Below are 24,307 nucleotides of genomic sequence, written 5' to 3' on the forward strand. Positions count from 1 at the left end.
AGACATGAGGGTTACTAATTTTTTAAATGTATAACTAGTTTTTATCTAATACAGTATATTTTTTAATATCAAAATAAAAATAACTAAAACTGAGTATTTAATAACAATATTTATTTGCAATTTTTTTCGTTTTCCATTATCTAACTTTAGTTTGCCTCAACTAAATGTTATGAAACTTATAAATCTAGGAAATTTGTAGAACATATTGTTGTTAATTGACCATGTTGATTTGCCATAATTTATCACATTCACACATATTCATTGCAAAAACATCTTCTTTTTCATAAGTGTCTACAGGAGCTTGTGTTTCTGTATCTTTTCTTTAAAGAATCATCATGATAGCTTCTGTTCCCTTCACATTCCAGACATAAATGAGATCTTCAGGAAAATATCTACTCCTTATATCTTAATCTGAAAAAACAAAACAAAAAATATGCTTTGACATAGTTTGACATATTTTTACAAGATTGTACATACTGAATTCAGAAATGTCTTGCCTGCTTTATGGTCATGATTGAACTTTCTGTTGCATGTTTCAATCTGAAGAATATACCACAATTAGTTCCTAAAACATATACACATGACTAAATTTTTCTTCCAACATGATTTTTATTTATTTACTAATCAAGGTGAGAGTAGACAATGAAAAGTAGATAAACATATATAGATTACCGTAGCTTCTCAACTTTAATTTGATATCAACAAAATGTATTGTGGCAATTTCTCAAATATCAGTGGTGGATCCAAGGGGAGGGTTCCGGTGGTTGGAACCCCCCTTTTTTTGAGACGATCAATGCACTTGAATGGAGACATATAGTTTGAACCCCCCCCCCCCCCTGAATATAATACAGGTTACCCAATCATCACAGTTGGTTGACCATTATGGATAAACCATTTCACAGATGATATCGGATGTTTCTTACTTGGTACCTACAATCCCCTTTCCTTTTCATGAATGTGACCTACCGAAATAGACTATATACCAAGTTTGTAATAACATGTGCAACACGAAGGGTGCCACATGTGGAGCAGGATCTGCTTACCCTTCTGGAGACCCTGAGATCACCCCCAGTTTTTGGTGGGGTTTGTGTGGCTCAGTTTTTAGTTTTTAATGTTGTTTCTAGTGTACTATTAATTGTCTGTTTGTCTTTTTCATTTTTAGCCATGGCGTTGTCAGTTTATTTTCGATTTATGAATTTGAATGTTGCTATGGTATATTTCACCCCTCTTTTTTTTAACAGGAGGTTAATAAGCTGTAATTAGCAATGGATGTAAGTAGCCATTTAATTCTTTTAAATTAAAACTAGTCTGAAGTACTGAACCATGTTTGATTGAAATATTTGTAGATGCTATAATGACACACTTCTTCAAACATCAGTAACAGTTATAATCATACCTTTGCTGACTTCAGCATTTGGTTATGTCTTCAGTTTCTTTTCTCATCTGTCATAGTATCAATATTATATATGTAGCATACCACCATCTTGATGCATTCTGTATTACAAATAGTTACTCAACAGTTTTATCGTAGCAATCTTTTGGTGTTTTTTTTATCAGGAACTACATGTTCTATATTCTGGAAATCTTACAATGCATGGAAAAGCTGAAATTATAAATTAGGTAAATAAATTTTAATTAATATGAAACGACACAATCAGCTTTTTTAATGATAAATGTGTACTAAGTTTCAAATTGATTGGACTTTAACTTCATCAAAAACTACCTTGACTAAAAAAACTTTAACCTGAAACTGAGGGAACACTTTTAATTTCTATGTTCAGTGAACCATAAAAATGGGGTCAAAAGTCTTTAATTTTGTTTTAAAATAAGAAAGATCATATCATAAGGAACATTTGTACTAAGTTTCAAGTTGATTGGACTTCATCAAAAAATATCTTGACCAAAAACATTAACCTGAAGTGGGAAGAATGGATGGACAGACAAACAAACAGACGAAAGGACGCACAGACTAGAAAACAAAATGTTTCTCTACTATTGTAGGAAGAGCATAAAAATTCATAAAAGAACTAGCAAAAAAAGGCACCAACAAAAAGAAACAAATCTAAAGTAATTGTCCATTAACCAGGAAACCCTTGTTTTTCCCCTTTTGTTGCTCCTAATTCATAAACAGATTGAGTCATAACTCCAATATTCCAACCCTAACTATCCTTTGGAGTTTTGTGGTGTGGAAACTTCAGGCAATTCTATAAACTGTTCTACAAATTATTGTCTGGACAATAGAAAATTGATTATTTGGGCCCCTTTTATACCCCTTTTTCCTACACCAAAGGGACCATAAATTAACCCCCAAATCAATCCAAACCTTCCTTTTTGTGGTTTCAAACTTCAAAGATTTATATTTACTTATGCTAAAACTATTGGCATTTTTTTTAATTAAACTTAAGTTATTGGCAAATTTCCAATGGATTTTATTAATACTGAAGTTATATTATATGTTGGTAAATTTCAAAATCACATCTTTAAGGTGGTACCCAACACTTGAACTAAAATTAATTTGGCTCGTTTAATTTTCTTAAAATTTCGACAAAGTATTTACTTTGACCCTTTGACAAAAATATAAAAATTTAAATTTTTTTGAACCAACCGTTTTATCAGAAAAATTACACTGGTTATATAGCAATTTGACAAACACTCATTCTGATCATTGAAAAGTTTAGTATCCCTTTAACAACACAACGTAATTAAAACGTTTAGCTGACTTTACAGAGTTATCTCCCTGTAGTGTTAGGTACCACCTTAAAAGTTGTGTGAAATAATTCAAATATAACTTTTGGATTACCTCCCTTACACAGCTTTCAAATTGTCTTGACTATCCTTTAACCAGAAAAATAATTGTTTTTCATCTTTTTTGCCCCTTATTCATAAATGGTTTTATCTATACCCTCAGCCAATCCTAACCATCCCATAGTAGTATAGAGCATTGGGGTATAATTTCAGAAAGATCATACACTTTTACACAAGTCATTAACTTAAAAACTACAAAAATGCTTGTGTTTGGCCCATCATTCTTGACTGTTTGCCCCATAACCCTAAAAATAAATTCCAACCTTCTTCAAATCTTATAATATTTAACATTGTGGTACAATTTCAGAGGAATTGAAATACTTATACACAACTTATTGTCCTGAAACTAGATAAATTTTTTTTTTGGTGGGAATTTGCCCCAAAGTTGGTCCTCAGGTACAAAAAGCGTCAATTTTGACCTTTTTTCGTTCTTTTTCTCGACCTGTAAGTCCGAGAGATGCTAATAGATGCATCCATCTGTAGTTTACATGTAGCGTGGACACCAGTGAACACTTTTATCACAACAGTTGTTAGGTCGGAGTGAAACTGATCTGGGTTCATCAGTGTAAAGAAGGTCATTTGCACCAAAATTCACCAAATTTCGGAATTTTTCCAATTTTGAACTTTAACTGGACTTGCAACCGGAAGTAGTCGTTTCCTCGGCGTATTTTGATAATAGACACGACCAGTCGTTATGTGCCTTTAGGTTAACGGTATTTGTCAAGGTTTCAGTCCTCTGAACTCCGTGATTCAGACCTTGAAGGTAAGCCCACCCCTCCAAAAAACCCAATTTTGTCCGATATCAAATTTTGAAGTTCGTACTTAAGCTCAAAATGAATATTTAAAGTGAGAAACATGACATGAATAGTTTCAGATTGAGGAAACGTGCATACACTACGAAATAAATGGTATTACGATGACCTTTAAATGTATGGAGCGCCATTGATGCCAAAATAAGGGTTACACTAATGTGTTGACAATGTCCTGACAATGTCCTGACAGAAATGAAAATGCTCAATACTTTTTCATTATTGGAAGGATTTACTTGAAATTTGGAATAAAGCAAGATGAGAACTTATATTTAATAAATAAAATTTAAAAAAATAAAAAAAATATTTATAAGAGTTTGAAAACTTGACCTGACCAACTTGACTTTGAAACTACTAATGTCCTGACCGATATGAAACGGATAAAAAAATGTATTATTATTGAAAGGATATACTTCAAATTCGATACCAAGGAAGATTGAAACATTTGATACAAAAATATAAGAAAAAAAAGAAAAAAAATATTTTTAAGAGTTAGAAAATTTGACCTGACCAACTAAGTACTCCCATGAGTAGTCCAAATAATTATGACAGCTTGAAAGGCTATTATATTTTTTTTCTTTGAAGCCTTACTTCGACGAACTAAGTAAAAAACGGTCTTAGAAAAAAATATAAAAGCCTTTCAACTTACAAGACGAAATATTTTTAAGAGTTAGAAAATTATAATAATACATTTTTCTATCCGTTTCATATCGGTCAGGACATTAGTAGCTTCAAAGTCAAGTTGGTCAGGTCAAGTTTTCAAACTCTTATAAATATTTTTTTTATTTTTTTTTATTTTATTTATTAAATTTAAGTTCTCATCTTGCATTATTCTAAATTTCAAGTAAATCCTTCCAATAATGAAAAAGTATTGAGCATTTTCATTTCTGTCAGGACACTGTCAGGACATTGTCAGGACATTGTCAGGACATTAGTGTAACCCCCAAAATAACGGTATTCTGGGTACGGCCGTAATATTACGGCCCCCGCACGACAAGGGTTAACATGATTAACTTATACTAAAGTTATTATCTGGAAACCATCCGTCTTTGAACGATGCTCAGCTGACCACAAAGACGATGTGATACCAATATAATTATATGATTGCAAAAATTTTATGGTTGTATAAAAAGGTATTCTAGACTTTAAACTAGAGGCTCTAAAGAACCTGTGTCGCTCACCTTGGTCTACATGTATGTGAATATTAAACAAAGGAAGCAGATGGATTCATGACAAAATTGTGTTTTGGTGATGGTGATGTGTTTGTACATCTTACTTTACTGAACATTCTTGCTGCTTAAAATTATCTCTATATATAATGAACTTGACCCAGTAGTTTTAGTGGAAAATGTTAGTAAAAATTTACAAATTGTATGAAAATTGTTAAAAATTGACTATAAAGGACAATAACTCCATAGGGGATTAATTGACCTTGTTGGCCATTTCGGTCATGTTGACTTATTTGTAAATCTTTCTTTGCTGAACATTATTGCTGTTTACAGTTTATCTCTATCTATAATAATATTAAAGATAAAAACCAAAAACAGCAAAATTTCCTTAAAATTACTAATTCAGGGGCAGCAACCCAACAATGGGTTGTCTGATTCATCTGAAAATTTTAGGTCAGATAGATCTTCACCTGTTAAACAATTATACCAATTATACCCTTGTCAGATATATGCTCTAAATGCTTTGGTTTTTGAGTTATAAGCCAAAAACTGTATTTTACCCCTATGTTCTATTTTTAGCCATGGCGGCCATCTTGGCTGGTTGGCCGGGTCATCAGACATATTTTTTAAACAAGATACCACAATGATGATTGTGGCCAAGTTTGGTTTAATTTGGCCCAGTAGTTTCAGAGTTCTAGAAGATTTTTGTAAAGGTAAGAACGCCGGATGCAAAGTGATGGGAAAAGCTCACTAGGCCCTTTGGGCTAGGTGAGCTAAACATTACTTTTTTCTAGTTTATAACTGAGTGAAGGCAATATCATATATACCCAATAAATCATCAAATTCGAAACATATTTCTATGTTGATTAAAATGAAGCTTTTTATTATTTGATGCAAATTTTTTGTTCGGAGAGCATTCTACAGCTATTTTCCAGTATTCATTTAGGAATTACTTGATCATCAAAAAAGCGGTGTTTAAAATATAATACAGGGGACTCATATTCCTTTTAACTTTATTTCGTGCTGCTACTTTTGATTTTACACAGTTAAGATGGCTCAGACTTATTCAAAGTCTCTATCAGAATGCCGTATTATTTTAATCTTTACAAAGAGTACCTCAAATTTGTCGAAAAAAATAGGGGTTACAGACCATTTAAGCTCAAAATTTTGCCTTAAAACCCAAATTTTGGCGGGAAAATGGTGAAATTGGGTGAAATGTCAATTTGAGCCTTTTAAACAGACCTGTACAGAAATTGCTAACAAAACCACATAGAAGCACATTTCAGAGATGCAAGTGAGAATTGTATAGCTTAAAATTTATAAAAAAAACATAAATATTTAAAAGTTTTTAGGAAAGTTAATTGTTCAATAACATGTAAATTATTCTCACTGATTTTTGTGATAATTGTCTTTTGATGGATCAATAATAAAAAAACAAACTTTTTGTTTTGATTTATAAGCTAGTAGTCAGCTTGGAATTAATAAAAACAATGATGTCATGGATGTACGAACTGTAAATCACGAAAACAGGAATTTAATACAAGGATTTACAAGTTCGTTTAAAATTACATTTTGTATATATTCTGAGACTTGTATTAAAAAACAAATTATTTTGTTAAATTTTTAAATAGCAATGAAGATAAATTAATACATTGTACTCCAGTGTTCTACTATCATGACAGTGACTAAGCAGATAGGGGAAATAATAAATTGGTTGTGGCAATACAAAAATTCAGCAAATTTTTCAACAAACTTTAACATGTTATGTTCAAATAATTAACATTATGCAACTGGAGTACAAAAAAAAAAATCAGAGCAAATTGATCCAGGGCGAACAAGTACAAGTGTGAGTGATAAATTTGTCCTGGTAAATTATGTCAGGGCGGACAAATATTACTATATAGTATAAAAAGTCCATGGTTACAGAATTTACTAGTATATATTTAGTCCGATATTAGTCCGATATTAGTTATATATGTCCCCAGACAAATTTTCCTAGGTAATCATGTCCTATAAAATCCTATAAAAGATTCAATTACTTGCATTTGCAAATTTAAATCTTATGTTTTAGTAATGTTTAAGAGTCACATAGTTAAATTTTTGATAAAATTTATGTCCCCAGACTATTAATTTTCCCACAAAGTCATGTCCATGTCATTAGAAGTCCTAGGTTTAAATGTCAATGCCTTTAATTTTTAAAAGTGAATATGAATGTAATATGTTTTAACATTGTTATAGACAAAACGAAAGAGTTGTGTATCAATCTGTTACAGCTAATTTCCTAAAGCATGTAGAGCAAGACTTAAGTTAGCTTGCTTGCTTTGTATTTAAATTGTACACTCATAAGGATAATATCCAATTAAATTCAAATATTAAATATACAGGTTAAACTATGCCTATATATATATTATATAAAGATGACCATCATGTCAATCTTATTAACAAAGCTTGTATAAACAATTATACAAACAAAGAAGGCAAGCCAACCAAAGTTTTGCATTACATGCATTAGGAAATTAGCTGTAAATTAATATTGTCTCCAGACTAATTTTCCTAGGAAATCATGTCCATGTCATATTTTCCTAGAAAATCATGTCCATGTCATTAGTATTGAATTCCTAGGTAAAAATGTCCTAGTCCAAATAATTATGACAGCTTGAAAGGCTATTATATTTTTTTTCTTTGAAGCCTTACTTCGACGAACTAAGTAAAAAACGGTCTTAGAAAAAAATATAAAAGCCTTTCAACTTACAAGACGTCATAATTTGACGAAGTAAGGCGTCAAAGAAAAAAAATATAATAGCCTATCAACCCGTCATAATTATTTGGACTAAAAATGTCCATGTCTTTTATTATAAAAAATGTTATAAGCAAAGGAAACTGAATATTTATGTTTTTAATAATAAGGTTATTAAGGAAATATTCTTCATTTTTATTGGAAAAAAATTTCTTCTATTTTCCAATCTTATCTATAAAAAAAAATTCTTCTATTCTAAATATATTTTATGATACAAAAAAAACTATTAGAAAAACAAGTCTTGTGACATATTTTCCTAGGAAAACAAGTTACAAACATAAATTACTAGCTACATGTATGGACTGATTTTCCTAGAAACATTTGTCCTGGGACTTTAATTCCTAGTAAAATCATGGACATGGACTTAATTAACTAGGAAAAAAAGTCTGGAAAACAAATTTTACAACCGGAACCAAATTTGCTGTTACACTATTCCAACTAATTATGATGTCTGGCAAGGCTATTTTTAATTTTTTTCTGTCCCAGAAAAAAATTAAAAATAGCCTTGCCAGACGTCATAATTATTTGGACTACTGTTACACTAGGACCACAGGCACTAGACGTTCCCCCTTTTATTAATTTCTTGATTAGCTACTGTCACGGTGTATTTGTATATACAGAAGAATTCTTGAGTTTTGTATCACTTTGACAGTCAAATCCTGACACAGCAGCCCAACTGGGAAAAAAATAAAATATGAAAAAATAAAATATCTCTCTTTTTTCGGTAAATTAAAAAAAAAAAATAAGGAGAAGAGGGGTAGGAGAAAGGAGAAAAGGGGTAGGAGAAAGGAGAAAAGGGGTGGGAGAAGGAAAAAGAGTACCCCCCTGTCCTCCCCCTCATAAATGAATCAGATCCTTTTTTCGCTTGTTCTATTAAAATCTTACCACGTAAATTCCTAAACTCTCTTTTTTTATTTAATTGAATGTTGATTTTGTTTGCCTCAAAACAAACTGTTTTTCCTGTGAATAATTTTCAATCTCCTTGCTTCTAGTATGAAAAATTTGCAAATCATCTTTGACAGACGACGCGAGCACGAATCGCAATCTGTCAACAAAGTTCTAAATGCACATAAAAATAGTCCGCTGTCGAGTTTTAATTTTATTTAGAATGACAAGACATTTCATCGTTCTTTGTAGAACAAACCATGATATCAATACACGTTTGTATTTTATTGATCTTTCTAGGGATGTTGCGACTTTAATAATAAATATTCGTGTAGTAATATGCCCTAACTTTTCTGTACGAAAGGAGACCGTAAAGACAGAGCAAACGAAACTTGAGGATGAAGATGAAGATGTGTTGATAAGATCTGATACGTAAAATGCATAAAACTTAAATTTTCTCGGTAAAAAGTCACTTACTATTTCTCTTTTAAAACTGCCATTAAGGAAACACGCATTAAAATACCCGTTTGGAAAAAAAAGGGGGGGGGGGTCTCAACGGAAGATTCCGGGAACGTTCGGCCTGATATATTTAGCCGTCATGTTAAGAATGTAAATTATTTAAATTAATATGGGGAAGTTTGTTGAAATGTTCGCCGATTATGGCCAGATAATTGTTTTCCATTGATTTGTGACTAATAAACTTTTGAGCTGCAAAAACAATCAGTTTCTTTTAACGGAGCTATCCATTTGATTTTTAGGGGGGGGGGGGGGGGGGGGTGCTAGGATAAAATTTGAAAAAATAGGCAGGACAGGAGTTTTGAGTAAAAAAAAAGGCAGGACCAGAGACATATAATACAATGTATTATATGTCTCTGGCAGGACCAAACACAGTGAAAAATAAAAAGGCAGGACAGAGATTACAGCTAAAAAAAAGGCAGGACAAAATTTACATCCTAGCCCACCCCCCATAAAAATCAAATGGTAGCTAAATGGAGCTACCATTTGATTTTTATGGGGGGGGCTAGGATGAAAAATTTTGTCCTGCCTTTTTTTTTTTTAGTTGTAATCTCTGTCCTGTCTTTTTATTTTTCAGTCTATTTGGACCTGCCTTTTTTATATCTTAGCTTATCCTGACTTTTTTTTTACAATAATTGTCATCCTGCCATTTTTTTTTTTTGCCAAGTTACTCATCCTGCCTTTTTTTTTTACTCAAAATCCTGTCCTGCCTTTTTTTTTTCAAATTTCATCCTAGCCCACAACTTTTCTAATACATCCCTTAATGTCCCTATTATACATAAAGAAATCTGTATTAAGAAGTTAAAAAAGGGAAAATCTGGAGTTCCTGATTTGATAATTAATGAATTTCTAAAGGTGTGGTCAAACACTCAGTCTCTAGTTTTACTTTTGACAAAACTTTTTAAGAAGATACTTAACTCAGAAAAATTCCCCAAAATTTGGAACATTTCTCTATTGACATCAATTTATAAATTCAGAAATTATTGCGAGGTTTTGATTATTGCGAAAAATGCGACAGACTTGTAAACGCAATAATTTTAACTCGCATTTTGAAATCATTGATATGAATTAAACAGGATTTTTCTCAAAATCATTATAATTAAAATCGCATTTATTTCTAAAATGACAAAATCGCAATAATAAATGCACGCAATAATTTCTGAATTTACAGTAATATATTTGTTGATGACATAGAAAAATACTTAGATACAAACTTAACTAGTGCAGTAAATTTAAATGGTCAAAAAGTGAACCATTTATTGTATGCTGATGATTTATTATTGATATCGGAATATGGACCATAATTTGGTATTCGGCCTTTGGTTTCTTTTTGTATCCTTTTTTATAAGTTCTAAAATTTTAACTTTTATTTTGTGGGTTGTGTTGGTGTTAGAATAGTATGAATGGAACAATTGAGTTTTTCGAGAAAAAATTAATACATTTTGATTCACCGTTTACGTGACATGAAACCAAACAGGAAACCAATCTTTATTTTCTTTATTTTGCACAATATAATTCAAAAGGCATAAATAAACACCGTTACTAGTGTTACTTGCTTCATGTTAATATTTAAAATCTATTTTCAATGTTATATTAAAGTTTTTTAAAAACCTGACAAGAAACCATAAGAAACCGAAAGCATTTTTTTAGTTTTATTTTATTGCAAAATCTGCTTAAAATAATCTGAACAGTATACTTTTTCTTAAAATCCCTCTTAAATGTAACAGTATTATAAAACTCCCAAATATGTGCTTGTTTTGAAAACAATTAGTACAATTTATTCAGAATTTTCCATATTTTCTCCATTGATACAGGATACCATAATCGTTGTATCTTGATGTTTAAGCAAAAAAAAGTTCATATTTGCATATTGTTTTTAAGAATTCTATTACAACAAAGCAGATTACATCATCTAAAAATTGCGTTACGAAAATCGGACACAAAAATCACGCCACTGTTCTTACATCTGCTACATAAATACTTATAGTTCTCGGCATTTTCTTCTCACTATTCTTATTGGTCGATGTTCTTTGTTATTTGAAAGCAAAAGTTACGAATTTGCCGGTGACGATTATCTATAAATCAGTCAGCGTTATGCTCTACGGAAGCAATAAGTAACGCGAGAAACGACACAAAAATACGGTTGTAGAATCTTTGAAATTCGTATATTTTAATTTTTTTTCTAGGGAAGAGTAGCATACACTTGTGTGTTGATAAAAATAATGGCATCTTTAGATGTAGTTGCAACTTTTCTTACAGTAATTCACATTTTATCACTTTTCTATAGTTATAGGAAACGGAGCCCAATAGCAAATTATGGTCCATATGCAGATGGTCTCCAGAACTCTCTTGATTCTTTACAAAAACATAGTACTGAATGGAAACTGGACTTGAACCTTAAGAAAACAAAAATTATAATTTTCTCTAAAACTAAAAGTAAATTAATAAAACGTTTACTTTTATTACAGTACGAATGCAATTGAAATTGTTGATTGTTATAAATACTTAGGAGTTGATTTTCATAGCTCTGGAAAATTTATACAAGCAGTGTCAAGCCTCTCAGATAAAGCTAAAACAGCATATTTTGCATTGAAGTCAAAACTACCATATAGTGAAAATTTGTCTGTTAAGACTTGGCTCCAGCTTTTTAATTCAATGATAACTCCTATTTTAACTTATGGATCAGAAGTATGGTTATCAGAATTCAAAACAAATTTTGAAGCATTTATAGACAAAAGTAAATTAGACAAAACAAAAAACTCCATATTTAAAAACATACTTGTGGTTCATGGAAAGTCTTCCAATCTAGCAGTGCGGTGTGAATTGGGCACTTTACCCATTAGCATTAAATGTTATCAACTTATGTATAAATTATGAGCGTCTCAGTAATATTGGTGAACAGTCTGGTGGTCCGCATGAAATTCTCAAGGCTGCTTTTGAAGTGGACAAAACTCTCACAAATAGAGAAAATTCATGGTCTTATAAACTATCTGAATTAATGAAATATATTGCAATACCCTTTAAAAAGCATTGTAATAGTAATTTCAAACAGAAAATACCTTTAACCCTTTCCTCCATAATGACGCCTTTTGACGCCACCCCCCTTACTCAATAATGACGCCTTTTGACGCCTTTGTAGTACCTCAGTTGAAACACTTTGACTACAAAGTGTCTGCAGTCATGGCAGTTGACTTAATAAAATTGGTATTTTGAAAAGGAATATCATAGCCATAGGAATATATATATATCCGACTCAAATTTATTTGATGAAATAGTTGTTTTTCGCAATGCCTTAATACTTTAAAGCATATGTTCAGCATTTTATCAAAAAAATCCTATGCGAATCAAGTATGCAAAAAAAAAAAATTCAATGGAGGAAAGGGTTAATTGAAAAAAACTCACTAAATTAAGAATAATGCACTCATTAGCAATAGAATAACTGGGAGGTATGCAAGACCAAAAATACCATCTAATGAGAGATTTTGTAAATTTTGCACAGGAAAAATTGAAAATGAGATTCATTTCTTGATTGAATGTGCAATATAACAAAATTAGATCTAAATATAAAATTAATTATATAAATTTAAATAATTTGGATGAAAATTTTACCAAAATGTTAAATCCTATGTCTGAAAAGGAATTAAAATCTATTTGTATGTATATTGAAGAAGCTCTTGATTTGAGAGACCACCATACCGTTTCATCAGATAATAATCCTTGACAGTAGTTTGTCCATATACATATATATATATAAATATCTTATATTGTGTGTTTTAAGTAAATATATGAAAATTTTGAATAATACTGAAATATAAGTCTATGATATCAATATCAGTTTATAATGTATTTGTATACATAGAATTGGCTTGACTTGTTCCATGAATCTTTATTTCATTTGTGTGTTGTTTTAATATTATTAATTATCTGTATTTGGATCACGCCTCTATTGAGCTCTTTCCAATAAAATATTGAATTGAATTGAATAAACAGGAATCTCGGGAGGGGGCACTTCCTATACATATAAGGTGTCAGCTGGGAACAGTATATTTAATACATGTACACATGTTCCCAATGCATAGTCGGATCCTTGGGCCCCCCCTTTCATGGGAAAAAATTGGTTTATCAGAGGCGGATTTATCATTTACATGATTTAGGAGGGGGCCTTCCCCCCCTTTTTTTGGAAAAATTTGGTTGCTTATATAGGAAATCACTCTTAGGTCAGTCAGTGGGCCCCCACTTATGAAAATTTTTGGATCCGCCACTGTTTATATATAGGGAATCATTGAAGCATGACTGTAGCTTAAACTTCACATTATTATACAGTTTTCCATCAGAAGCTTTATTTTGGCTAGCATACCAATTGCTAATATATTTAGTGTGAATTAATTTGCTAGATATGTTCAAAAATTTATATTGTCCGAAATGTTTTACTTCTTGTTTAATTTCAAAAACTTTTTCTACTAGCAAATGAGAACTGGCAGAAGAAGTTATGTTAGATTTGTGAAGCTCTTGGCTGCATTTATAAGCATCTTTCAATAGACTGAATTCAGTTGTAAGACATGTAAGATTTTCAAATCTATACCAGTATTTTACAATTGACTTTAAAATATCATAATGTAAGGGGAAAAGACTGAAGTGGGGACCCCCTCTTATGAAAATTTCTAGATCCGCCATTGTTTTCTAGTTTAAAAATATGTGAATAGGTGTTGAAAATATTAAGAAATATATTAAGTCAACAAATTAAAAAGAAAATGTGGTACACTGTATGATTGCCAATGAGACAACTCACTATTATGTTTCTGGATAGGCAGAATCAGGGGGCCTGGTCTGACAACACCTTTTGTTAGAAAAATTTAGTTGATTGTATAGGGAATGACTCAAGTAGGGACCCCCTCTTAGGCAGTAAAAGGGCCCCTCTTATGAAAATTTCTAGATCCACCATTGATTTCTAGTTTAAAAATATGTGAATAGGTGTTGAAATATTCAGAATATTTAAAAGTCAACAAATTAAAAGGAAAATATGGTATACTGTATGATTGCCAATGAGACAAATCTAGTCTCTAGACAATAGACACAATTGCATTAGAAATTAACAACTTTAGGTCACTGTATGGCCTTCAACAATGATAAAACCAGAAACTACTATAAGTTACAATAAGGAGGCTCGAGGGTACATGTATACAAATTTAAGAGAAAAATAAACATTTATTTTTTCATTACAAAGGAGTAGATTCAGTAAGACCCCTTTTTGGCCCCAAAATATAGCAGTTTTATAAAATTGTGAAAATGTAATCCTTAAGCTATTTATTGGAAAGTAGCATGCTTCTGCTAAATAAATATAGGATGTTTTTGACAATACAATGCATATATCAGGTACTAGCATCATTAACATGATTAAGTTATGCTAAATTACTGAAATCTTCAAAATTTTAGATTTTTTGGTAAATTTTAGACGGTTTCTGTCTTAAATGAAAGTGTAAATTTTCCCCTTACATTATGATATTGTAATTATTCGTGTTCATTTATAATAATCATGAAATGTTAATTATACCCCATGCAACGAGTTGCGGAGGGTATAATGTTTTTGACCCGTTCGTCCGTCCGTCAGTCCTGTTTCTTGTCATCACAACTCCTTTCAAACCATGCATCAGAATTTCATGAAACCTTTTCAGATAATAAGGACATACTATGTAGTTGTGCATATTGACGGGAAATTGCGATTCAATTTTTTTTCTAGGAGTTGTAAACGTCCCTTTGAACTTATTTACTTTAATGTACTACTGCAACAGTTTGTCATCAAACTCCTCTCAAACCACACAACAGAATTTCACGAAACCTTTTCAGATAATAAGGACATACTATGTAGTTGTGCATATCGACGGGAAAGTGCGATTCAATTTTTTTTCTAGGAGTTACGCCCCTTTGAACTTATTTACTTTAATGTACTGCTGCAACAGTTTGTCATCTCATCTACTCTCAAACCACACAACAAAATTTCATGAAACCTTTTCAGATAATAAGGACATACTATGTAGTTGTGCATATCAACGGGAAATTGCGATTCAATTTTTTTCCTAGGAGTTACGCCCCTTTGAACTTATTTACTTCAATGTTCTACTGCAACAGTTTGTTATGGCAACTCCTCTCAAACCACACAACAGAATTTCACGAAATCTTTTCAGATAATAAGGACATACTATGTAGTTGTGCATATCGACGGGAAATTGCGAATCAATTTATTTTCTAGGAGTTACGCCCCTTTGAACTTATTTACTTTAATGTACTGCTGCAACAGTTTGTCATCTCATCTACTCTCAAACCACACAACAAAATTTCATGAAACCTTTTCAGATAATAAGGACATACTATGTAGTTGTGCATATCAACGGGAAATTGCGATTCAATTTTTTTCCTAGGAGTTACGCCCCTTTGAACTTATTTACTTCAATGTTCTACTGCAACAGTTTGTTATGGCAACTCCTCTCAAACCACACAACAGAATTTCATGAAACCTTTTCAGATAATAAGGACATACTATGTAGTTCTGCATATTGACGGGAAATTGTGATTCAATTTTTTTTCTAGGAGTTACGCCCCTTTGAACTTTGAAATTTTGTAGATAATAAGGACATACTATTTAGATGTGCAATTTTTCTTATACAATTTTTTTTTCTTACACTAATTTAATTTCTCCAATGACAATGTGGGGACGTGGGGTATGTGAGTGTGCTCCCTTAGGTTCTTTAATTGTATTTAATGATAATACATAATATATATATACTTGTAAAGGTTGAGGATGAACACAGATGCGGCCACTTTCATTTTTTGACAAAAACCATCAGAATTGTGACATTTTTTGGCAAATTCAATAGATTTTTCATACGAAAGCTTGAATCTGAGCGTTTTTAATGACTAAGTCAGTCAAAATCTTTCACATTAACTAATTGAATCAATTGAAATAGACAGTTAAGAGTTTAAAAAGTGTCCAAAATCTTTCGTTAGATGAATTTGAAATTTGAGGCCAAAATCGGAACCTTAGCTACTCCTTTTATTTGTTACCTTAAGTAGTTGTTACTTTATCATATGGTACAAAAATAATTTAAAAAAAACAATTTTTGATGGCCTCAGATGAATTGTAAAATGTAGATATCATTAAAATTGCTCAAAATTATCTCCCTTTGGTATAAAAACGCCAATTTTGGAACTCATCCGTGACCTTTATTTTTTAATATTATTTTCAATTAAGCTGTTCTTACATGTCTTAAACTAAACTATTGTAAAATTTGAGCGATTTCTGTAATTAAGTTCTCTTATTTCGGTATTACCTCTATTTCTGCTATTAGTTCAACAGAAAAAAGGTACCTTTACAAAAATGTATGCTTCTTTCGAAGGCAGGTTGTGAACGGTGACCCCATTTTTTTTTTATTAAGTATAAGATTTAAGTACGTTTATCATTTTTACAGAAAAATTTTTCCTTGTAGATGTTGCAGATACATTCATACAAATGATGTTGAAGAAACAAAGAGAAAAGGAACTTGGACTGTACCATTTTGTTTGCAGCTTCTAAGGTGAAGTAAACTTATTTAAATGTTTTGTAAAAATAAGAAGATGTGGTATGATTGTAAATGAAACAACTCTCCATGAGAGACCAGTGAGACAAAAATTAACAACCATAGGTAACTGTACATCCTTCAACAATGAGCTATACAACGTCAAGGACTTGAAATTACCAATGAACAACTTAGGGCCTGATTTATAAACAAAACATTGAACTACTGAATTACAAGCTCCTGAATTGAGACAGACACATGGAGTTTGTAAAACATTAAAAATGGTTGCTGGCACGAAACCCTCCTTCTAACATATGACAGTGGTGCAACATTTCAACTAGCAAACTATAAAAATCATTTGAAAAGGGCTTAATTCTAAGATCAATACAAAGTCAAAGCACAATAAAAAATCCTAAAACAAAAACACATGAAATACACATCTGAGATTTATAGCAGTTACTGAAAGCATGTTCTAATAATCAATATTTTATCCTTGTCCTTACACAATGGGCTGAATTTCTCTTAAGGGCATACCGTACAGTTTTGATCCTGTATTTACAAGTTCGTGAAAATTTGCATATAGGCTATTTTTTACCTGATTAAATCAAATATGTAATAAAAAATATACCTTCATGTGCTACTTTTTGAGAAAAATGAGGTCGAAATTTTGTATATTTGCTCAAAATTCAGATATGTGGCCGTATTTTCTTTTTTTCGAAAAAAAGACATAATTTTTTTGTTATAAAAGATAAACACAAATTGATTTTTGTTAAAGTCATATGAAACGAGTGAGTGGTGAAAAATAATGTTTGTCCAATTCTTGAACCTATGGATGTATTCATTCATAAACTTAGTCCTATGTGCATGATTTTATCATTATTTTCGCAAATATATCATATAATCGCCAATTTTTTTCTCTCTCTGTTTGTTATGATTGAACAAATATGGCTGCTCATTAAATGCCGTGATTTGAAGCCGAGTTTAACTGATTGTCACCTTATAGTAAACAAATCACAAAAAGCATGGGTATTGAGCACGTGTTTCACATGTATAATCAGATATTTGTTTATTTCAATGACAGATCCATGCGTATTGTGGTCACCGGATTTTTATGAGGAGGGTTACACTCGGGTCACTATGCATACGGAAAATATGTCGGCAAATTGCTTGCTGGCAGCAAGCAATTAAAAATAAGTACTCTTCTTCTAAATGTGGACAAATTAAAGAATTTTCCTCAGAAAAAAGTATATGTACATAAGTTGTTTAATGAAAACTAACCATTTAGTTATAAAAAACATATGCATATTTTTTTTAATTTGAGGTTTCTTATGACTTTAAATAATCGGTAATTTCTGTATTTTATAAGTATCCTAAAAAATTATGCATTTTTTATTCCGAAATAACTCGTATTTATCAAATGTTCATGAATTGAGGAAAAATATGTCATTTTTGGCTTTATGTTTATCAAAATTAAAAAAAATCCTTTATTTACAGTTTTATAAAATTTGGGTCACATAATCTCCCTGCAAATTGAAAGTCAAACAAATTGCTGTTTTGAAAAATGGGGTTCCATGAACTCGTTTTCAAATAAATTCAGTTTGAATGATAAAAATCAGTCGAAAAATGCATTTTTCCCTGGTATGTTAAAGTTTGATGTCGCGAAAATAACATTTTGCATTTGCAACGTCATTACCTCCTCTGTAACTGTATCGTATGCCCTTTAAAGCTAACCTAGACCTATAAATGAATGATTATAGCCATCACTTGATGTCATCTAAACAAATAACATATAGATGGAGAGAAATTTTAGTTTAAGTCGCAAAAATGATCAACAAGAAAAGATCATCAAATAAGTATCATGAATGGTTGAAATTGTCAGTCAACTCCTAATTATTTAATAAATTAGCCACAGAGTTTTTTGTAAGGTCTAGTTTTAATTAGGATTTTATTGTAGATAAAGGAGATAAATTTCCTCTGTTGACAAAAAAATGGTTGAGGAGTCGGAAAGTTTGACTGAAGATTAAGGATATCAAATGAAGGTAAACATAAATTTAAAGTAATGTTTATATTTGTATTAATACATGTACCTCGAGTATGCATCAAAGATGTATTGGGTAAGATGGTAATAACTGTGTGTGAAACAATAAAATTTGTTTAAAGTGGGCAGTACATGTATATTAAAACATACCATCAACATTAGCACAACTAAAAATGCAATCATAAAAGCATCTGCAAAGTTTCATAGAAATCTGTGAAAGTATGACACAGTATCCATGGTATCAGTTATTTGATGTCCATGTCATTCAAGGTGGATATTGTGTCATTGGCAATAGACAAATTTCCTATTTACATGTACCCACTTTAATCGGAACAAATTTGAGGGAAGTTGTTTAATGCATATGCCATTATGTTTTCTATACATGACTAAATCATCAGAAAACAGTAAACCTTCCCCCAAAATTGCACCATTTATATTTTTGAATTTACTTCTTTCGGGTGTTTGTAGTGACAGAGTACCAGGATGTCTTACCACAGAGAAGGTATTAAAACCTGTTGAAAAAACATAGAATCCGAGTCAAAAGTTGATAATGTGAAAATAGACTATTATACCACATCATCTTATTGTCGAGCTTTCTGCAACAAAAGTTGTTTTGTTGCAGAAAGCTCGACATATATATAATGTTCTGGGGGCCAGCAGCGGAGTTAGCTGAATTCTTAAAAGCTTTATATTTTAGAAGGATGAAGACCTGGATGCTTCATACTTTGAATATATACCAAGATGCCTCAGGTTACTAAGTTTCTCTCAGTCACATGTCCAATGTCCTTGACCTAATTTTCATGGTTGAGTGTCTACTTGAAAAAAAAGTTAAGATTTTTATACGACTGCAAAAATTCAAAATTTTGGTCGTATATTGGTATGAGGTTGGCGTCGTTGTCATCCGAAGACATTTGGTTTTCACACTATAACTAGTATAAGTAAATAGAAACCTATGAAATTTAAACACAAGGTTGAAGACTAGAAAAGGAAGTTTCAAATTGATTTTGGGAGTTTTGGTCCCAACAGATTAGGAGTTAGGGGCCAAAAAGGGCCCAAATAAGCATTTTTCTTGGTTTTTGCACAATAACTTTAATAGTATAAGTGAATAGAAATCTATGAAATTTTAACACAAAGTTTATGACCACAAAAGGAAGGTTGTTATTGATTTTGGGAGTTTTGGTCCCAAACAGTTAAGGAATGAGGGTCCAAAGGGTCCAAAATTAAACTTTATTTGATTTCATCAAAAAAGGAATTATTTGGGTTCTTGTATATATGTCAAATCTAACCGTGTATTTAGGGTGCAATCAACAGTTTTTTTTCTATGACGTCATATTTTGAGGGACCATCTATAACTGACCCTTAGTGGTGTTAATGTTAATGAAGATACTTGTGTAAAACTAGATATCATTAGAATCAGAATTTTCTCTAGTTTATAATGAAATAAAAATAAATTGTACTTTTAATAGTACCAAAAAGTTTTATCCAGAGAAAATGGGAAAAACATTGCCTAATCTATGCATAAAAAACATGAAATCAGGCCATGTGCACACCCATGCAGACATGATACATGCACATTTTTCATATTCAAAACAGTATGAATTTCATAGGTTTTACCTGGTCTTTCTAAAAATTTATGCTTCAGGCTACGTTCGCCTGCTTTGAAAAGAGATACAGTGGGTTAAGTTTTGCACTTTTCACTGCCAAAAAACAGGATGTTTACAGTTTGTCTCCCCTTAAAACATGTGTATTTAATCTAATTTTTAAAAATTATTTTAATCATTCAACCTGTTTTAATTGAAGCTAATTAACTTAATTTTACAATTAAATATAAAAAACATGATACTTTTTTACCAATTATGTTGATAAAAAGGGACTTCCCTTCAAGTCTATTTTTAGTTGGGGGAATTACCCCTAGTTTTTTATATGAAACTGTTTATAGCACCCTTAGATTTTTAATTTTTGGTCCTGTTTTCAAATTGGTCTACATTAAGGTACAAAGGGTCCAAAATTAAACTTTGTTTGATTTTAACAAAAGTTGAATTCTTGGACTTCTTTGATGCTGAATCTAAACATGTTCTTAGATTTTTGATTATGGACTGTTGGTCCAAATCGGGGTTCAAATTAAACTTTGTTTGATTACAACAAAAATGGGGTTCTTTAATATGCTGAATCTAACCGTGTATTTAGATTTTTAATATTTGGGCCCGGTTATCGAATTGATCCACATTGACATGCTTGAGGTCTAAAGGGTCTAAAATTGCACATTATTTGATTTCATCAAAAATTGAATTCTTGGGGTTCTATGATCATGATGATATGCTGAATCTAACCATGTATTTATATTTTGGATATTTGACCATAATAGGTAAATGTCCAATTTAAAATTTATAAGTTTTTTTCTCGCCTTGACGGAGTAAAAAAATGAGACATAGGTATGGTGTTCCCCGCGGCGGCAGCATCAACAATGTATTAGTTTGTGATTAGGTCAATTTATGGTGAACCACTAGTGGTAGGTCAATGATATTTGGTATGCAGTTGTATAAGCATTGGCATATCTCATTTTCATGGAGATTTTTTGACTCCGCCTCCTTAGTCATGGTCTATAGACTTTAATAATTTTGCTAAGTTAATATGTATTAGTTTGTGATAAGGTCAGTTCAAGGGGAAACATTAGTGGTAGGCCAATGTTAATTGGTGTTCAGTTTTATAAACATTAGCACATCTCATTTCCATGGAGAATATTTGTCCCTGCCCCCTCAGTCATGGTCTATTGACTTTGAAACTTTTGCTTAGTTTACATGTATTAGTTTGTGATAATATCAGTTTAAGATGAACTGCTAATGTTAAGTCAATGATATTTGGTATGCAAATTTATTGTCATTTGAAAGTGTTGTTTTCATGGAGATTATATAGCCCCACCCCTGATCTTTGTTCATTGACTTTGAAACTTTTACATAGTTTAAAAGTTAATGTTTGTGTTTAGGTTCGTTTAAAGGGAACTACTTATTATGAGTCAATGGTAATTGGTATGCAGTTGTATTATATTTATCATTGGCACATCTCATTCCATGGAGATTGTTTAGCCATGTACCTTCAGTCATTGTTCATAGCCCTGAGACTTTGAATATTTGCATAACTTACATGTTAAAATATTGCTATTTAATTTCAACATTGCATTATCAAAATTACATGAATATTTGCATAACTTACATGTTAAAATATTGCTATTTAATTTCAACATTGCATAATCAAAATTACATGAATATTTGCATAACTTACATGTTAAAATATTGCTATTTAATTTCAACATGCATTATCAAAATTACAAAAAGGCGATACATATCTCTGTGATAACAGTTTATTAAGTGTAAGTTCTTAGACCACATTCATTCTGTGTCAGAAACCTATCTTGTGTCAACTATTTAATCACAATCCAAATTCAGAGCTGTATCAAGCTTAAATGTTGTGTCCATACTTGCCCCAACTGTTCAGGGTACGACCTTTGTGGTCCTATAAAGCTGTGCCCTGCGGAGCATCTGGTTTGTAAAGTGAAATTCTCTCTTATTATAAGTAATAGGATAACTATATTTGGTATGTGTGTACCTTGCAAGGTCCTCATGGCTGTCATACAGTTTTCACTTGACCTCGACCTCCTTTCATGGATCAGTGAACAAGGTTAAGTTTTGGTGGTCAAGTCCATATCTCAGATACTAAAAGCAATATGTCTAGTATATTTGGTGTATGGAGGACTGTGAGGTGTACATGTCCAACTGGCAGGTGTCATCTGACCTTGACCTCATTTCCATGGTTCAGTGATTATAGTTGAGTTTTTGTGGGTTTTTTTTCTGTTTTTCATATACTATTTGCAATAGGTCTAATATATTTGGTGTATGGAAATAATAACAGAATGATTGTTAGGTGTACATTTCTAGCTAGTATGTGTCATCTGCCCTTGACCTCATTTTCATGGTCAGTGGTCAAAGTTAAGTTTTTGAGTTTTTGTCTTTTTATCTAATACTATATGCAATAAGTCTACTGCTATAATGACTATATTAGGTGTATGGAAATATATTAGTTGTATGGAAGAATTATTAGCTGTATAGATGTGTTCCTTGTATGGTTCATCTCACCTTGCCTGTCCTTGGCCTCATTTTCATGGTTTAGTGGTCAATTTTTAGTTTTTTTGGTTAATGTTAAGGTTATGTTTCAATTGTAATAAAGCTTTATTTTAAGGACTACAAAAGAAGGCGAGACATTTCAGCGTGTGCACTCTTGGTTTTATATTAAACCCTAGAAAGAAGCTACAGATTAATGTTAACTGCAAAAATACTAAAATCCTTTATTAATTAGATCATGTAGATACAGGAAATGAAAATATTTTGAAATTTTTTATCATAAAAATGGTTATGCTTATATATTCAAGTTTCACTAAATTCCAAGAAGGGTTTCCACAAATAACAATGACTGATTTTCAAAATGATCATCATGTAAAAATGAAGAGATGTGCTAAGATTGCCCATGAAAACTATCTTTATGAACAATGACAGTTCAGTGGTTTGCTTTCAGCCTTTAGCAAAAATAATTACCATATATATTGTAATAAGCTATTAATAAAAGCCCCCCATTGTAAAATGTTCAACAATTAAAAAGTAAAAAACAGCGTCCTGATTTTTATAAGTTCGAAGAATAAAATTGAGTCATATTATGGTATGATGTTGTTGTTAGCGATGTATGTCGACACATATGGTTTCCGGATAATTATATAGTTTAAGCGAATGGATATCCATGAAATTTTACACAAGGTTTAATACCAAAAAGGAAGGTTGGGTTGATTTTTGGGGTGATGGTACCAACAGTTTAGAAATTAGGAGCAAAAAAGAAGCATTTTTGTAGTTTCCAGACATTAACTTGTGTGCCAGTGTACTAATCTCTCTGAAATTGTTCTTCAAGGTTCCATATCACAAAGGGTAGACTGGAATTGTTTAAAGGGGTAATTGCCTCAAACGTTCAGGAAATAGGGGGTCAAAAATAAGCATTTTTCTAATTTCTAGACAATATTTTGTGTTTAAGTATATGGATTTCTTTAAAATTGTACTGCAAAGTACCATACCACAAAGGAAAAGGCTGGAATTAAGTTTTGGCGTAATTACTGAAAGGGGGTTGAAAAAAATTGGGGGAGGGGGATTTTTTTCTCCTCATAATTTTGATCAAAATCCAAATACAGACAGTCTATCAAGCTTGAATATTGTGTCCAAACATGCACCAACTGGTCAGTCAAATAACAAGGCTGCGCTGCACATCATTTTCTTAATCATATTAATCTGACATGTTAAAAAAAAGTTTGTACATTATGAAGTTACTAACCTGTTGATTTTGTGTATTTCAGATTATTATTGAAAAAAGAGCACTTTGAAGTACTAGGAGAATTTGAAAACATCTTGGTGAAATAGTCTGACTGATTATGACAGAACATCAAAAGAAATGACGAAAAATTACACATCTTATCAAAATAGTACTACTAGAAACTAAAAGCTACTTGCAATTTTCACTGGTTTTGAGATCAGTAATAGTCTGACAAGGAAAGAATTTAATGAACATGATTATGATGCCTCTTGATAAATATAAAAACATATTGACTGTAAAATAATTACCAGTTACCAATTATATCTGTTGTTTACAAAATTTGTTATTTGGAAATATCTGTTGAATGTTTTGAAATTAAAATGTGTTAACTTAAA

At 31.4% G+C, this 24,307-nt stretch overlaps 2 long non-coding RNA genes across 2 annotated transcripts; one reads left to right on the forward strand and one right to left on the reverse strand.

Moving 5' to 3' along the window:
* LOC143052435 (uncharacterized) lies at positions 1-20,267 on the reverse strand. Its single transcript, XR_012971119.1, has 3 exons — positions 20,184-20,267; positions 1,397-1,603; positions 1-411 (listed from the first exon to the last, which is right to left on the reverse strand). It is a non-coding gene; the product is annotated as an uncharacterized LOC143052435 (long non-coding RNA).
* Positions 8,800-24,307, forward strand: LOC143052434 (uncharacterized). Its single transcript, XR_012971118.1, has 4 exons — positions 8,800-8,926; positions 16,463-16,549; positions 18,486-18,570; positions 23,956-24,307. It is a non-coding gene; the product is annotated as an uncharacterized LOC143052434 (long non-coding RNA).

Source organism: Mytilus galloprovincialis, chromosome 11 (genome assembly GCF_965363235.1).
Source record: "Mytilus galloprovincialis chromosome 11, xbMytGall1.hap1.1, whole genome shotgun sequence".
Taxonomy (NCBI): Eukaryota; Metazoa; Mollusca; class Bivalvia; order Mytilida; family Mytilidae; genus Mytilus; species Mytilus galloprovincialis.